This window comes from Carlito syrichta, unplaced genomic scaffold (genome assembly GCF_000164805.1).
Source record: "Carlito syrichta isolate Samal-C Ts95f unplaced genomic scaffold, Tarsius_syrichta-2.0.1 Scaffold303684, whole genome shotgun sequence".
NCBI lineage: Eukaryota > Metazoa > Chordata > Mammalia > Primates > Tarsiidae > Carlito > Carlito syrichta.
This window is the reverse complement of record NW_007247780.1, coordinates 448097-466669: the sequence shown is the minus strand read 5'-3', so window position 1 is coordinate 466669 and position 18573 is coordinate 448097. Positions and strand designations below refer to the sequence as shown.

Sequence of the window (18573 nt, the reverse complement as noted above, 5' to 3'; positions counted from 1 at the left end):
TGCCTAGGCAGGTCTTGAACCCGCGGGCTCAGGCAATCCACTCACCTCAGCCTCCCAAAGGCACGAGATTACAGGCTGAGCCACCGAGCCTGGCTGCAAAGGGTCTTTTAAATAAATTAATCCTTTTGGGGATTAAAAACAAATTCTGTGCTCCTGTATAGTTAGGGGGGGTAGGCAGTAGATGGTTGCTTGTCTGATGATGGATTTGAGCAAATCTAAGAGTGAAATGAATCTATCTGGAGTGGGATATGGTGGCCTGTAGAATAGGCTAGACTCCTATTTGGCTGTACACATTGAACCTCTTTGTGTGGGGGGCCAACCCCTGCAGAGAGATTTAGGGGGTCCCTGGGAGGTGTGGCAGTGTTGGTGATTATTCTGGAGAAATAAAGAGAAAGAAAGATGGAGGGATAGAGAGAAAGAAAGAAAGGGAGGAGAAAGAAAGAGACTGGACTCTGTCTAGTGCAGAAGCCGTTTAATGGGACAAACCGTAATCCTTTTATCCCAAATTTTCACAGGTTAAATCACAAGACTTTCACGTGAACACAAAGCCATGTGGATGAGGGGCGTCCCCCACCCACCAGGTGTTTCCTCAGGCATGAGGAAGGACAATCCCAATTAAATCACAAGACAATTACATGAACACAAAGCCAGGTGGATGAGGGGCATCCCCCACCCACCAGGCATTTCCTCAAGCATGAGGAAGGGCAATCCCCAAATTATCTCACTGTTCCTCATGCTTGGTTAACATTCCTTAAAAGCAATACAACAATTCTAACATCATAATATTCTAATAATCAATAATTTTTAAAACTTGTGCATACACAACACCTAATGACTAACTTAAATTCTAATTCCTTTCTATTTTACGATAATTCTACCTACACTATAGAAACTCTTAATTATAACCCAAACCAGTTCCTAAAGAATGTGACCCAGTCAAAAGATCATGCTGGGCCATTTCTAGGAACAATTGATTACAATCTCTTAACAAAATGGCTGTTCTAAAATCCTATATATCTATTTTAACTTCTATAAAAGTTTCGAATTCCTAATTCTAATACATAAAGCTGATCATCAGCAATAAAGTTTCTAAAAATAAAGCCCAAATATAAACTGTAAATTGTATTGAAGCCAAAACCACAAATGTAGCAAATGGAAGTTAGTTGTATTCTCATTAAACCTCAAATATCATGTTTGATCATGCTTGAACTAACATAATACACTGACGTAGCATAACCTATTCTACAATACTTTCTGTGAGTAAAATAAATTCAATTTCTATAATAAGTAGAAAAATCCTACACTAACTGTAGCTAAAACCGGTTTAAAAGAATGCAGCCCAGTCCAAAGTATGTGCTGGGCCCTTAGGAATGTGACCCAGCCTAAAGTTCATGCTGGGCCGTTTCTAGTAACTCTAAATAATCATTTATACCATCTAAAGCTGAAAGCAGCTCTCCATATGCATATACTAATTCTACAAATATACTTTTAAATCTTATAAAGAAGCTTGTATTGTATATAAGGCTCCCGAATATGACCTGAGTTTGAGCTGTAATTGATGGATAGGCCAAAACCACAGTCTGTGAGAAACGGGAACAATGGATCCCTAGAGTTAGCCATGTCTGTCGTACTCCCCAAGTTTCAAGCTTAGATCATCAAAGTCCCTGCTAGTGAGATGTGCCAAACAGCAAAAAAGGAAAGAGGGAATGGGCCATCAGCTCTTGAACTCATCCTAGTTGTCTCAGGGTCCGCAGCCTGCCTGGATCCCTAACACTCAGGTGGGCCTCCATGCCTGGTTCCCAACATCTTTGCATTCATCTTCTAAAACAAAGCTGTCCCTAGAGGATAATTATTCATCTTTTCAAAGAAGGGAATGACGATTGTTCTCTGGGTGGCTCCAAACACAGAATATTAGGGTCTAATTTAGACATACTATCTTAAGCAGCCAAGATTTGGATCCATAAAGTTAGACAAGAAAAGGAAAAGAGAGGACAGCTTTATGATGGAAAAGGTCAACAACAACAACAAAAACCTTCTAGATCCATCACCTGTGCTGCATCCCTCGGGTAAAGGTTCTACTAATAGCAAGATGATGGTCCATGTTAATGAGCCACCTGGCAGATCTGCTTACACAAATCACGATGTGATGGTGCCCCTGGAGTTGCAGACAGCAGTGCCTGTAATAAAGGGCATGGACATGTTCAGGGAGACTTGAGAATATCCCTTTCAAAGCAAGGTTTAGCATCACTGTCCCAGCCCCTTCCTTAGAGAATTCTGAATGTGGGTTCCACTAAAAGAACAACACAGCATTAAGGGGCGTCATACTCCTGCTTATTTAGAGTCTTCAACCCCACATGACACTGTGGTTGAAAACCAAAGCTTCTGCTGTACCATTCTCGAAGTTAAAACCTGAGGTGAGGTCCTTTCCTCTGATTTTTTGAGCATTGAATACAAAGAAAATAATTAGCAATTCAAGAGGCATTTCAAACATTAACAAACATGTAACCATGCAAAACAGGGAAGATGCCTATTTGTAAATGCCAATCACTACTCAAAAAGACTCCAAGGATTTATATCCTAGGAAACAGAAAATTGCTCTGTAAAAGAAATCTTCCCACATGTTTTACTAAATTTGTCATATTTGAGCTTGCATTTAAATAAATGAGAGTTTCCGATCTCTTTATTGAGTGGTCCTTCTGCAAATCAGTGTTCTTTTCTCCAAGACACTCCAAGATCAGACAGGAAAAACTGGACTTCACCATGGAAACCACGAACTGCTCCCTCACCTGGAAGAGTAGATAATGTAGTAGCAAGAATCCCTTCGGGACGTAGATGCTAAGGTGTGTGCTGTAGCCATCTAAGAGGAGTGAGCTTTGTGTAAAACATTGTTGCCCTGCAAATATGGCAGTGACATCTTTGACCTAGAATCAATAGTATACAGATTTGAGGAATTTGTTCTCCATAATAAAGACCATTTCTATACTGACACATATCTCTTCTAGTTTAATGAATGATCAATGGAATGAATTTGAGACATCAGACTGTACTTTTGTCACCATGGAACAAATTATGATTTTCTTCCATTGAGGTTTGAATTTGTGACTTTGGACACCTTGACCACTAAGACAGGTGATATAAACTTAAAATACAAGCTACAAAACTAGGAATCCTAACGATTACCACCTGGGACCTCTGCTTAAGGCTCCAGCAAAACAAAACATCTCAGAGGTCACCTCCTAAACATCCCAGGGATCATCACCTGAACATTCAGAGATCACCACCTGAACATCCCAGGGATCACAGCATCAAAGTTAGAACATTTGAGGATCACCATTTGAAAATCCCAGGGATTGTAGCACAAATGCTAGAACATACCAAGGATCACCATCTGAACATCTAGAGGTCACCAAAGCTAGAATATCACCTCAGGGAACACCAGTGAACATCCCAGGGATCACAGCACCAAAGCCAGAACATCATCCCAAAGATCACCACCTGAGACCTCTACTTGGGACTCCATGTGTTGCTGCTACTTGGACAGTTACTTGGTGACCCAAAGGCCAGAAGAAATAGGCTCCACAGTGAGAATATGAGGTCATGCTCTGTTGTTTTGCAATATGGTGACCATGAACTTCCTGGGAAGATATTCAAGAACATCATGGAAACTGTTTGAGATACAATTTCTATCTTCCTCCTGTCCTCGCAAAACAAGTTCTCCACATGATCCGGCCCTGCTAGCCTGGACACTGGCACCTGGGACCAGAGTCCCAGGTTATCAGAAAGTGGTACATTGCACTGATAAATCTTCACACAGTAGGTAGCTATTAACTGGTGCCTTAAACAATCTGTAGAATTTGAATAAATCCTATGGCTATGGGTAAAACAACATTCCAGAAAGACAGAAACTTGCTATAAGCTCCATCTGTTTTCTTTACTTTTCAAGCCCAATTCTTAGAGCACTCTGTGACCCTCTGCAGATTATGCACCCTTGGAGAACTTCTGAGACTTTAATGATCTCTTGGATGGAATCTATGATGGTCTTTATGCTAAATTATATCTTCAGTGGGCAATATTGTATAAAGTTCTTTCTTTAAAAAAAATAGAGCTAGAACAATTTAAATCAGTAATGAAGACAGTATTTGTATGCATTTTTTCCCCATGTTAACATTTAATATTATCGGAATAAGGTAGTTATTTGTTTATTTTAGTTTATTTTGAATAAATTTGAATCATTGTCCATACTGTACTCACCATTAAGAAATGAGAAAACAGCAATAATTGACTCAATGTAGGTCAAAGTTTAGTAATGATGTTTAATAAAAGATAGGTTACTTAGCAAAATAAATGATAGTCGTCTCAGATTTTTAAAGAAAGCTAAAAAGACAAAACAAAACAAAAGAAAAAGAAAAAAAAACCTTTTGAGAATGAATTCTGGACCATCTTCGCCAAGGGATATTTTTATAGATTGGGGCAGCACATCATCACAGTACTAAGTCACCAGAAACAACAAGAGAAGACTTTTGGTGCAGTGGAAAGTGTGAATTATATTCTACAATCTTGCTTTCTTGTCTCTTTATAAAACTGCCCTTATTTTCCACTCACCAGCCTCATGACTTTTGAACTTCATATGTGCAGGTGTGAACCTCAAATCAGCTGCCAAGGAGACTTGCTTGTTGAAAACTCAAGCAGTTCAAAGCAGACACCTTAACACCCACGGAACCAGGAGCACGTGCAGGGGATAAAGCATCTTTGGGCAAGAAACAAAGACTAATGGCTAAGGTTTTCTTCTAGATTAAAATTATGTTATTTAATATTTGATGCTGTAAAGCAATGTAATAACATATAAAACACAATGTTATATTCCTTTATGTTATGTTATATAATAGAATGGTACCCTCCAAAGTATGCCTCTCTGCAGCTAAATCAACAGGCATCTGACAGCACAAATGAACATATTATGATTAAAATACTTCAAAATAAATACCATGCAGGATTTCAGAAATGTGTCTTTTTAAGTTTTGTTTCTTTCTTCTAATCATAAGTGGTCACTGTCTGTCCCTCCTTCGCCACATCTGGATAACGCTTAGAAAGATGCTCTCCATGATTCAGCCTTTCTTAGATAAACTGGTGAAGAAAATCGAAGGAAATTGCAAATTATAGTGTTCTAGATCCTGGGTAAGTGTGTTCCAAAAAATACTTGTAGATAAAAATAAAACTGATACATAAGCTGCTACCACTTTGGAAATAATGACAAGAGCTGCAATTGTAATGAATGGTCGCTCTATAGGCACAAAAGTCATATTTGGAGAACAGGATATGAGGAAAAAATGCATTAATGAAATATAAGGTTGCTGAACTAGTCATTGGGAGATACTCTTCTGCTTTAGAAAAATGGTTGTATAGCAGTGATCTTGCATGCAATTTCTATCTGTGACCGTTTAAAATGCACATGCTCTTAGAATCCTTTTATTAGAAGATGAAACAGGGCATCTAGTTCCTATTCTTCAACCTTTTTCAGAGACGGACTTAAGCATTTTCAGTGAGAGGTATGATTAAATCCATGGGTCTCGAGGTCAGTGACGGAAATTGATGCTAGGTCCCTGCAGATAAATAGAGCATTGCTGATGGACGAGGACTAACCAAAAGTTGGCTGGTACTCACCAGAGGTTTCAGGGTAAAAGACACTATCTCACATTGGAATCTCTGTTGGAAATAGCAGACACTGAGGACACTAATAAGTGGGAAGAGGAAGGGGCACCAGGGTTCAGAAACTACCTCTGGGGCACAATGTTCACTATCTGGGGAATGGGCCACCTGAGACCCAATCTCCACCAGAACACAATATGTCCATGTAATGAATATGCATATGTACCCCTAGATCTAAAATAAAGAATAATTTTTAAAAATTGGAATCTCTCTTATTCTAAGCGAGGGGGGTATATTTTTCTCCCATTCATGTTTTTCAATGAATTGCTATGCATAGATATTAAAGTTATGAGTGACCTTTTTTGTAAAAAAATAGAAAAACGATGCTGGTTCATTTTATTTTATTGTAGAAATGGGGTCTTGCTATGTGGCCCAAGCTGATCTCAAACTCCCTGTCTCAATTCTCGCCTTGGCCTCCCAAAGTGCTGGGATTACAGGTGTGAGTCATTATGCCCTGTCAGCTACTGTTTTTAAAAATGTTTTATCGATACAAATATGTGTACATATTGATGACATACATGTGATATTTTGTTGGATGCTTAGACTGTGCAATTATTAAGTCAGGTTATTTGGGGGTATCCATTACCTTGAGTATTTTTCATTTCTATATGTTAGGAATATTTCAATTATTCTGTTCTAGCTATTTTGAAATATACACCTAACTGTTGTTAGCTATAGTTACCCTACTCTGCTATTGAAAATATGCTGCTATTCTTATTTTTAAAATTTATATCCTGATGGGTACAATGATTGGCAACTCTACAGCTCCAGAAAATTGATAAGAAAAAATTGTGATTATGAATGTAATAATAAAGACAGGAAAATGCCTTCCCTCATATGCCCTGAGCTTTGTTGACACTTGTCTAGTAACTGCTCTCCAAAGTGTCTGAATGTCCCATCCTCATTCCCAATATCCTCAACCCCAGCACGACAAATCTCAGCCTTACTTCAAGACTTGGGTAAACCACCCCTTATACATGAAGGGCTTTTCCGGACTGGACGGGTTGTTATCATCCATGAACAACAAGTTAAAGTGGCTCAAATACAGGTTCAGTATTTCATTCAGCTCAGGTGTATCAGAGAACATCCCAAGATCAGGATATTCTGAGAGGAGGACAGGTTTGAAGTTTTTACAGGACAAGGAAAAGAGAGGGGTGTGTAGTCAGAGTTGGCCAAGGCTGTAGATTTCTTTATTAGCAATTGCTGCAGGGCTGTACTTGGGACAATGGGTTGGAAATGGTTCCAGTTTTTCATGCTTCTTGTTCTGGGTCATTGGTGCAATCTCATGCCTGTAGACGTTAGAGTAGTTCGTGGGCTATTTTGAAAGCTGTGTAGTTTGTCAAGGTTCAGGAAAGAGGAAGATTGCAGAGAAGGTGGAGGCAGGGGAGAGGTTTTTTTGTTTTGTTTTGTTTTTGTTTGTTTTAGGAAAGGAACAAGGGTTTGAGCAAAGCAAACTAAAATTGGTTTTATTCCTTTTACAATATTTACTTCTTCCTTTGCTGTTGACCAGTTGCACTTCAAATGGTAGATCTGCAATCGGACTTGTAGCACTCAATTTGCGTTTCAGCTACCGCTTTGTATCTGTGGGTACTACATTCACGGATTCAACCAATTGTGGCTTGAAAATATTTTTTTAAAAAAGGATAGCTGCATCTGTACTAAACATGTGCGGACTTTTTTTTTGTCCTTATCGCCTAAGCAATACAGTATAACAATTATTTACATAGACTTACATTGTAAATAGGTATCCTAAGTATTCTAGAGATGATTTAAAGTGCATAGGAGTATATTTGTACTCTATATGCAAACACTACGCCATTTTATTTCAGGGAATTGAGTATCCATGGATTTGGGTATCCACAGGGGGTCCTGGGTCCAATACCCCAAGGATACCAGGGGACAACTATATTCTCTTTTGTATGGGTCTTCCTTTCCCACTAGAGAAAAAAGTCTGAAAAACAGAAGCTGTGTGATACTCGTCTTCACTTACCCACACAACCCAGCATGAGGCAGACAAAAGCTCAAGGCTCCATAAATTGATGTTGAATTGGATTGAATGTGAACCTCAACATCAACTAAATCCAAATCTTCACTCAAATTTTACATGTTGCTGAAATATCAATGGATAAGATGATGTGTTATCTGGGAATTACTTCAAAATAACTAAGTTGGTGGTGGGTAATTCAAACAAGATTGGTCAGTAGTTGAGAACTGTTGATGCTGAGTTACTGGTACATGGTGTTTGTTGCTATTATTTTCTCTATTTTTATATGTTTGGGGTTTTCTATTTTAAAAATTAGGAAAGAACCCTATTGTTTTAAAATTGGCATATATTGAATAAAACTTTATATGTTTATTGCTACTGATTATCCACTAATAACGGCTTCTTCCTGTGATTACTCCTATATTCTTAAATTGCCAGCCTGCATAGCATTTTCACTGCCATTGTTTGTATAGAATGATATAACAAGTTTCATCAGAGAGTCTCATCAGAAGGCACTGAAACATACCTTCTGTTCCATGAGCTAGAAATAATTATAAAACCTTTCTTTTAACCCATGAATCCCAAACCCTATTTTAAAAATTACTGCTCATTTCTCCTAAGTTTTAAGGGAAAGCTATCTCCAGCCTCACACCTTCATATATTTTACTTATTGAGCCATCTTAGAAATCATCTTTTCCAGTTCAAAGTTTTAGAAATGTGAAAACTGAGGTCAAGAAACATTGTCACTTTTCCTGAAATCATAGAGACAATCGGAAAAACAACAAAGGTCAAGCACAGGTGTCCAGACTAGGTTTCTTTTCATTCATTTATTCACTTTACAAAAGTTTGTTGTGCATTTTCTCTTTGCCAGAAAGGCAAAATTCACAGTGCAGTCAAAATCCCAGGCTTTCATGGTGTGGCATCCATAATGAGAGGAAGAAAATAGGACAGAATGGATGGGCTAGACTGCATGATGCAGCAATTCCATTCCTAGGCATATATCCAAGGGAAACAAGAACTTATATAGACACATACACAAACACAAAAGTTGTACATAGATGTTCATAGCAGCATTATTCATAATAGCCAAGAGGCGGAAACAACACAAATGTCCATCGTCTGGTTAGTGGATAAACAAAATATGGTCTATCATCCATACAATGGAATATGATTCAGTCCTAAATAGGACTGAAGTTCTGATACATCTCCAATAGGAACAAACCTTGAAAACGTGGTGCTCAGTGAAAGCAGTCAGTCACAAAGATCACATGTTGTATGATTCTATTTATTTGAAATGTGCAGAATAGGCAAATCCATAGAGACAGAAAATAGACTAGTGCTTGCCAGGGACTGAATGGGGGAAGACAAATAGGGAGCTTAATGAGTATGGGGGCTTTCTTCGGGGATGATGAAAATGATCTAACATTGACCGTGGTGATGGTTGCCCAACCCTATGACTATACTGAGTCATTAAATTGTATACTTGAAATAGGAGAATTGGGTGACATGTGAATTAAATTTCAATAAAGCTGTTAATTTAAAGTAAAATAAAACATGCAGTGCCATTAAGTGCTGTGTGTAAAAATTAAATGGGAAATGGATAAAGGGGTGGCAGCAGGGATAAACTTCAGTTCAATATCTTTCCAACATTCTCCAAATTCTATAAATAAGTAAATCTGAAAATATTCCTTGAATCAGAAAGTCAACTAATGCATCACTCTCCTGTTACATTAATTAAATTGTATCACTACAGGTTTTTAAACCATTCAGTGCTTTGCGCCGCCAGGAAATACAGGGTGTAATCAGGAGAATACTGCAACAGGAGAATCCTTGGGAACATTTTGCTTCCTGGACCAGAATTGTATCTAAGGATTCACACTATCTGGGTTTCATACTAGTTGCACACACAGGACCTGTTTTGCAGGTACAATCCCAGAAACACCTGAACAAACATTGGATGATTCGATACCAACCAGCCCACTGAATACACAGAATCAAGAAATCAGTTTCTGACCCATTATAGGGCCAGTGTTTTACAAACTGGATGTGTTTGGTATTTTCCAAGTTCTGCTATTGAAGAGCAATTTTGGGATTGGGTTTTTTTCAAAAGCCTTCAAAAAGCGTTCCCCAGGCTGGCCACTGTGAAGGCAGCCTCTTGCACTATAAAGAATCTCCAAATGCCTACCTTCCTAGAGGGTGACTCAGTAGTCCTATGAGTCAGTCTGAACTAGGCTTTTCACATTCTCTGAGATCTTTTTCCAGAAGCTGCCTCCTGCCTCCAAACCTTCACAGCCCAGGTGCTTTCTCATTATAGAGAAAAGCCACAGCAGATGACAATTGTCCCCTGGAGCAAAAAAAATTGAAAGAGGGTCCCTGTATTTTAATAGAGATATAATAAATTGTACCCTGAGGAAGGAATGCCCTTGAAAGCATTCTAAAGGCTTAACTTGACCACAAGGTAAAAACTCAAGAAATTGCCGAGGGCAGGTTCAGCTCTGACATTAACCTTCACTTTTTGCTATTTCTGTGGTTTGACTCTGAATTTAGAGTCCATTCTCTCCTGAGCTCCCAATGAAACCTGCAATCTGGAGGGCCACCAGCCCTGGGCGTTCATTCAGACCACTGTTCAGAGTGGGTGATAAAGACTAGTGAATATGAAATATAGATTTAAAGGTGTCAGAAAAGAGTAAGTTGGGTTCACATCATATGTTCTTCTGCATCCAAACGTCCCCAAAGCAGAATTTCATTGCCAGTCTCGGACCTGAGGCAGAGATGGACTGTTCAGCAGCCACCTGCAAATAAAAAAGTTTGCACACAACCCTCCCTCTGGCTGCCAAGACCCCTGTTTTATCTATTGTCCAACCAAAATAAAATTAAGGGCTGAGAAGCCAACTCCAGGACAGTCACCACTTATGTGGGAAACTTGAAAAACTGGAAGCCCTCAACCAAGAGGAATAAGATGCATGAGTACCCTGCAAGTGGGATGCAATAGATTTGGACAGAACAGAGGAGAGAAAGCCATAATGTAACCATACATTTAAAAAGTCTGGAAAGAAAAATCCAAATCCACCATGCTTAGAAGTGGCCCAAGGAAAGAGTTTAGATTAGAAATATCCACAGCAAATTAGGAAACCAACATAGTACCAGGGAAATTACAAACTCAGGGCTTCATTTTCCAGCAAGTTTTGGTCATGTGAATTTCTTCACATCACTGTGCTTCAGTTGTAAAGGAGAATCAGTAATACCTCTCACAGAACACTGGATTGTTGTTATATATGTGAAAGCAACCAAGACAAATAGCTTAATAGCATCAATTGGACATCATGACCTTTGGAAAATATTCTAAATAGGGGTCAACAAACTATGCCCACAAGCTAAATGTGGTCTCTGCCTATGTTTGTAAATAAAGTTTTATTAAAACATCATCATGCCCATTCATGATGTACTGTCCATGGCTGCTTTTCTGCTACAGTTGCTGAGACAAATACCATATGGTCCCAAGATCATTGTATATTACTATCTGATTCTTTACAGAAAGTTTGGAGACCCCCTTAAAGATCAGTTTATCATCATTCCCATGGGAATAGCAATAAACTTCCACCTATTGACCACCTGTTATGTCTAGTCATATATGACTTCATTTAATCTTATGAGATAGGTATTTATAATCTCAATTCTAATTCTAAGAAAACTGAAGTTGTTAGATGATGAGCTATTTCCCCAAAGTCACATTATGAAAAGCAGTATGACCCATCTTTAGATTTCAAAGTCAATTCTACATTGTTTCTTAGTGGTGTTTTTATTCAAAAGTAAGAACATAATGTAGGAGAGAAAAAAATGAAAATAAGAGTCATAGGGAAACCCCACAGGCCAGCGTAGTAGTCTTTCTTTTTGATCTGCCATCAAAAGTGGAACCACCAACAAAATGCAGATTTTCAAAGACCAAAGCTGTGCACCTGATTTTTTGAAGCCCATAGCGGCCGGGCTCCTACAGTTTCATCTCTTTTGGTGCTCCCACTCTTCCCTTGGAAAGCTGGCTGGCTTCCCTCAAGTTGCTCTAACTGGCCAGGTTCTCTCCTATCCCTCCAACCCCTAAACACTCATATCCAAACATTCCCTAGCTAACTTTTAGTTAACACTTTCAAAGTATCAACTCCAATGTCACTTCCTCAAATGAGCCCTCTTTCCCCACGGACTGAGTCAAATCCACTTATAATATACATGTATATACATATAGATGCATAAGTACATACATATTTATGTATTCAAATCCTTCACTGCACTTAGAAGAGTTGTACATTCAAATTTTTAAAAAATTATTTAATTAACCTCAACGGTAGGGAACCATCTAGTTTTTTTTTTAACATTTTTAAGATGTGGAGTACAATTCAGGTTCTGGTTTTGATTGTTCTTACATTCCTGGCAAATATATTATAGTTTGAGTGGGAACATAACAAATATTTGTTGAATTTTTAAAATGCTGATTTTCATAAAAACCTTTTTAGGGAAGATCATCACTGTCAAAGTTGAAGCCTTGAATACAATGGAAAATGTAAAGGCCACGATCCAGGATAAGGAAGGAATTCCTCCTAATCAGCAAAGACTGATCTCTGCTGGCAAGCAACTGGAAGATGGACATACTTGTCTGACTACAACATCCAAGAGGAGTCAACTCTTCATCTTGTCTTGAGACTTCGTGGGGACGCTAAGGAAAGGAAGAAGTCTTGCATCACTCCCAAGAAGAATGAGCATAAGAGAAAGAAGGTTAAGCTGGCTATCTTGAAATACTGTAAGATGGATGAGGGTGGCAAAATGAGTCACCTTCATGAGGAATGCCCTTCCAATGAATGTGGTGTTGGAGTTTTTATGGCCATCCACTTATCCAGACATTGTTGTGGCAAACCTTGTCTGACTTATTGCTTCAACAAACCATAAGACATGTAGTTGTGAATGAGTTAGTAAAAGACATGAACTAACAAAACAAGTGATAGATTAAAATAGAAATAGTTCAGCCAGCTGATGTAAGGCAGAGCACTGGCAAATAGAAGCTGCCAAGCTTTGGCAGTAGTTGTGTTCAGAGCTAGCAGAAACACCTCCCTATTTCCTCCAGCACTCGGGGCAGGTGGGGGAAGGAGGATTTTGGAGTCTCAGTCCCTTCTTACCTCTTTAGCATCACTTTCTCCCTTCTCACCCTCACACCTTATCATCTACTAACTCCAAATGAACAGGAGTTCTCCTATCAACCCACATTCTACACACACACACACACACACACACACACACACACACACATGTTATTTCCCATCTTCCTGAGAATTATTCAGGCTAGGGTTTAATTCCCCTTGAGGGGTCTTGAGGAGTCACTCCTTCAAGAGCCCCTCCATAACCTCAGATTGGACCAAATACTCATCTCCAGGTACTCCATGAATACAGCTGTTTGTCATTAAATATTCCCACATTGAGTGTATTTGTCTACTTGCCCATCTATCTCAATGCTCCAGGGGCATATCAAGGACACGCACCATATTTTTTCCTAGCATGAGATGCCCAGTGCAGTCTCTACTTAAGAAAAATTCACTTATTTGAACCAACTTGTTTAGTCTCTAGTCAAATAATAGAAAATCCTAAAACAGAGTAATCAACAGAAAATTAGGTTCCAGATTCCTCATCTATCTCTACTGTCTAAAAGACACTCTTTTGGCTGGACTTTTCCCCTTCTTCTTTTCCAACTGTCTTGGACACCTCCAGCAGAACAAGAGAAGGACTTTCCGTGTTGCAAAGATGGGTAGTAGCAACTAGAGCTCTCCTCAGCAGCTGGGGTGGGAGTGGCTCACTCCCTCCTCTGCCCCAGAGGAAGAATACACCTCACTGGAAATGCCAGTGCCACGTGACAGAGAACTGCAGAAATAGTTCTCCCTGAAGTCAGAAAATTGGGAATTGGTACACTCTAGAAAAGGGAGAACTATCAGGTAGTAGAGAGGGGGTGTGGGGCTGTGCCAGCCTACAGGGCACTATGTAGAAAAAAAAGGCATAACATAGATCTCCCTTATTAGTTACTGAATTCTGTTTTTAGGAGACTCCATATGGAAAGCACCTATTGACAGATTTCTTGCCTCTGTGCTGGTAAGGAAGTGGCTGGTCATTGCTTCTGTCACTTGTTTCATTTACATGTGAGCATGCTTGTACTTCCGTGATAGGTTTTTCTCTGTTCCCTTTTGTCACCAAAGACATTGGGCTTGGGTCTGTGCTTTTGCCTCATGAGTCCCACAGCTTTTTAACATGATGGTTCTTCAATACACAGCTTGCTAGTATTCTTTCCCCCAAGGAAATTCTCCTCTACCCGACTCCCACAGATAGGGTTGTTTGCATTCTTCCTATTACTAGCCACCTGACCAATCAGACCCAAACCACTTGCACTTGAGTCTGCTTTTTAAAATTCCTTTTTTATGCCCACCCTGCACATAAGTATCTTGTTTGTGATCACAAAAATCAACTGCCTAGATAACCTGCTAAGGCCTATTATTTTCCCTAATTATTTGATTTTAAAAAATCATTTAAAATAGAAAAAGGTGTGTGACAAAGTGAAAAAATTCTGCTTATACCATTTTCTAGAAAGAGAGTAATTTAAGAATTATGGACATAAAGAAATGCCATCCACATAAAAGAAAAAATATATGTATATTAATCACCCAGAAACATGAGGTTTTCACGTGTTCTGAGTTTACCTAAATGTCATATTTATGCTAATAACATGCATGATATTTTATTTTTACTTAGAGGCAAAACTAAAGTTTGGGTAGCTGCCAACAAGTTGTTGAACTTGAGAGCGATGGTATAAATTTCCAAGGACATAATTGCAGGTGCATCAGATGTACTTGTCTACTTAGCTGATGTTCAAGTTCAAAACAGAGTTATGTTTTGAACATGAGCAATGTTCGTAAATGAGCATTTTCAGGGCATTTTTAGTATTGTTTGACCTCAGGCAGAATCAGCCAAAGGCAGTTGGGTGTAGTAAAAAGAACATGAGACTTTATTTCAGGAAATTTAACTCTATGGCTCACCAGCTCACCAGCGTGAGAATGTGTGCGTGTCCCTTGGCATCTTGGCCTCATTTTTGGGACTGTAAAATAAGGGAGCTGGAGTCAATAGTTTCTAAGATTATTTCCTTTTCTCAAATTCCCTGGAATTATTTATTTACAGAAAAATAAAAAGGAAAATATGCCATAAATATGATGCTAGACAAAACCAAGACGGGCAATTCATCTTCAAGCAGGCATCTCTTAGGTTTGTATTAAAAAGGATAATAAGGGCCAGGCGCTGTGGCTCAAGTCTGTAATTCCAGCATTTTAGAAGGCCAAGGCAAGAGGATTGCCTGAGCTCAGGGGTTCGAGACAAGCCTGGGCAACTTAGTGAGCCCTCATCTCTACAATAAACAAACAAATAAACCAGGCTTGGTAGCGCACACCTGTAGTTCCAACTACTTGAGAGGCTAAGGTGGAAGGATCGCCTGAGCCCAGCAGGTCGAGGCTACGGGAGCAGTGAGCGTGCCACTGCACTCTAGCCTGGGTGACAGAGTGAGACTTCAACTCAAAAAAAAAAGAAAAGAAAAGTATAATAAGAAAAGAGTTCAATGAAAAGTGAAACAGAGAAAGTCCAGAGTCCTTCCTAGAACCTAAGAGACACTATTATGCCACATACATTTCTTTATATTTATGTAGAGTCAATCCAATGTACATTTGATACATGATTTTGATAATAGCTTATTTTGAAAATGGGGGAAAATAGCCATGTAGGATTATATAGAATGATGCCAATCATACAAATATTGTTATTCTTGTACATAAAAATACATGTGATCATATTTGGGTTGCTCCTTCCACCCCAATAACTACTATATTTTTGTTGTTGTTTATGAAAGGAGCAGAATAACACTTTCTCTAACTGAGTCAATTCAATTAAGCTCACCTAATGTGCTAGAGGAATCAATACTTATAAAGTGGGAGGTCCAGTAGGGTATACGCGGATCTCAAGGTAGAATATTGAAAGAACACACAAAATCCACATGAAATTGTATAGCAATTAAGACAGAGAAAATTGGAATATTATATTTCTTTTGTACTTCAGAATTTTAACTGCTATTGAGTCCATCAGAAACAAATACACAAAAATAATATTTTCCCTATTGATAAGCTTTATTACAGATTCTCCTCTCTCCTGACCAAAGCAATGGAAAACAATAAAGAGAAGGAAAAAAAATTAAAATGAAATTCCATCTGTGTGACTGATGGGAGGGACAGAGGTGAGTAAGATGGCAGACACGGGGCACCAAGAGGAAAGTCTGTTATTACTATGACGGGGATGTTGGAAATTACTAGTATGGACAAGGCCACCCAGTGAAGCCTCACTGAATCTGCATTACTCACAACTGGCTGCTCAACTACAGTCTCTACAGAAAAGTGGAAATCTATCACTCTCACAAAGCCAGTGCTGAGGAGATGACCAACTTCCACAGTGATGGGTATATTAAATTCTTACACTCCATCATCCAGGTAATATGCTGGTGTACAGCAAGCAGATGCAGAGATTCAATGTTGATGAGAACTGTTCAGTATTTGATGGCTTGTTTGAGTTCTGCCAGTTGTCTACTGGTGGCTCTGTGGCAAGTGCTGTGAAACTTAATAAGCAGTAGACAGACATCAAGGTGAACTGGGCTAGGGGCCTATATCATGAAAAGAAGTCTGAGGTATTCGGCTTTTGTTATGTCAATGGTATAGTCTTGACCATCCTAGAGGGTGTTGTATATTGACATTGGTATTCACCATGGCAATGGCGTGGAAGAGGCCTTCTATACCACAGACCGGGTCATGACTGTGCCCTTTCATAAATACAGTGAGTACTTCCCAGGAACTGGGGACCTATGGATATCGGGGCTGGCAAAGGCAAGTATTATGCTATTAACTACCAGCTCCAAGATGGGATTGATGACGAGTCCTATGTAACCATTTTCAAGCCAGTCATGTCCAAAGTTTCAGATTAGTGCAATGGTCTTTCAGTGCAGCTCAGACTCCCTGTCTGGGGATCGGTTAGGTTGCTTCAATCTGACCATCAAAGGATATGCCAACTGTGTGGAATTTGTCAAGAACAGCAACCTGCCCATCCTGATGCTGGAAGGAGGGGTTATACCATTTGTAATGTCGTCCGATGCTGCAAATATGAAAGAGCTGTGGTCCTGGATAGAGAGATCTCTAATGAGCTTCCATACGATGACTATTTTGAATACTTTGGACCAGATTTCAAACTTCACACCTGTCCTACCAATATAACCAACCAGAACACTAATGAGTACCTTGGGAAGATCAAGGGAGTATATCCTCTGGTCACCCTTGACTGAACATTCCAAACTCTAGTTTGTCCTTCACCAGAGCCCAGCCACTCTTTGTCCCATTGGCCAAAGACAGTGACCATATGACAAGCTGAGAATGCTGCTTCATACACCTGGGGTCCAAATGCAGACGATTTCTAAGGATGCCATCCCTGAGGAGAGTGGAGATGAGAATGAAGAAGACCCTGACTAGCGTACCTCAATCTGTTCTTCTGACAAATGAATTGCTTGTGGGGAAGAGTTCACTGACTCAGATGAGGAGAGAGAGGATGGCAGCAAGAACTCTTCCAATGTCAAAAAAGCCAAGAGAGTCAAAACAGAGGATTAAAAAGAGAAAGACCCAAAGATGAAGATAGAAGTTGCAGAAGAGGAGAAAACCAAGGAGGAGAAGCCAGAGGCCAAAGGGGTCAAGGAGGAGGTCAAGTTGACCTGAGCAGAGCACTCTAGCTTGCCAAATCCCTTACCTTTCTTCTCCAACCCCTCAGATTTTAAATTTTCTTTTTTAAAAAATTTTATTTTAAAGATGTGGGGTACAATTCAGGGTTAGGTATACACACGTTCATTATGCAGGTACCCTTGTTGATGAGGTGTGCCCCTCCCTCCCCTGGCAGTTACCCTCAACTGACAATCCCACCCTCCCTCCCCTGGCAGTTTCCCACTACTGCCAATCCCTTTCTTATAGTATTATGATAATTGTTCAAGGTCCGCTTATGAGTGAGAACATATGGTACTCTGTTTCTGTGATAGATCACCGAGTATGATAGACTCTAAATCCATCCAAGTTGCTGCAAAGTCCATATGTTTGTTCTTCTTTATAGCTGCATAATATTCCATCGTGTGTATGTACCACATTTTTTTATCCAGTCCAGCTTCAATGAGCAACATGGTTGGTTCCATGTTTTTGCTATTGTGAATAGAGCTGCAACAAACATGCGTATGCAGGTATCTTTTATGTAGAATGATTTGAGTTCCTCTGGGTATATTCCCAATAGGGGATTGCTAGGTCATATGGAAGGTCAATTTCTAGTTCTTTCAGAAATCGCCACACTGTCTTCCAAAGAGGTTGCACTAGTTTGCATTCCCACCAGCAGTGTAGAAGTATTCCTTTTTCTCCACATCCTCGCCAGCATCTGTTGTTGTTTATTTATTAATGATGACCATTCTTACTGGGGTTAGGTGGTATCTCCATGTGGTTTTGATTTGCATTTCTCTGATGATGAGTAAGACTGAGCACTTTCTGTTGACTGTCCATATATCTTCTACAGAAATTCATATGGAAACATAGACAATCCTTAGCAAAAGAAACAAAGCAGGAGGTCACACTTCCAGACTTCAAACTTTACTATAAGGCTACAGTAATCAAAACAGCCTGATATTGATACAAAAACAGGCAGATAGACCAATGGAACAGGACAGAGATTCCGGAAGCAAAGCCTCAATTTCTCAACCAACTCATCTTTGACAAAGCCTCCAACAACAACCACTAGGGAGAGGAGAACCT

At 39.4% G+C, this 18573-nt stretch overlaps 2 pseudogenes; both read left to right on the top strand.

Annotated features, from left to right (window-relative positions):
• Positions 1 to 12167: 12167 nt before the first annotated feature.
• On the top strand, positions 12168 to 12625 carry LOC103261435 (annotated as a pseudogene).
• A 1996-nt stretch (positions 12626 to 14621) lies between these two features.
• Positions 14622 to 17505, top strand: LOC103261437 (annotated as a pseudogene).
• Positions 17506 to 18573: the final 1068 nt, after the last annotated feature.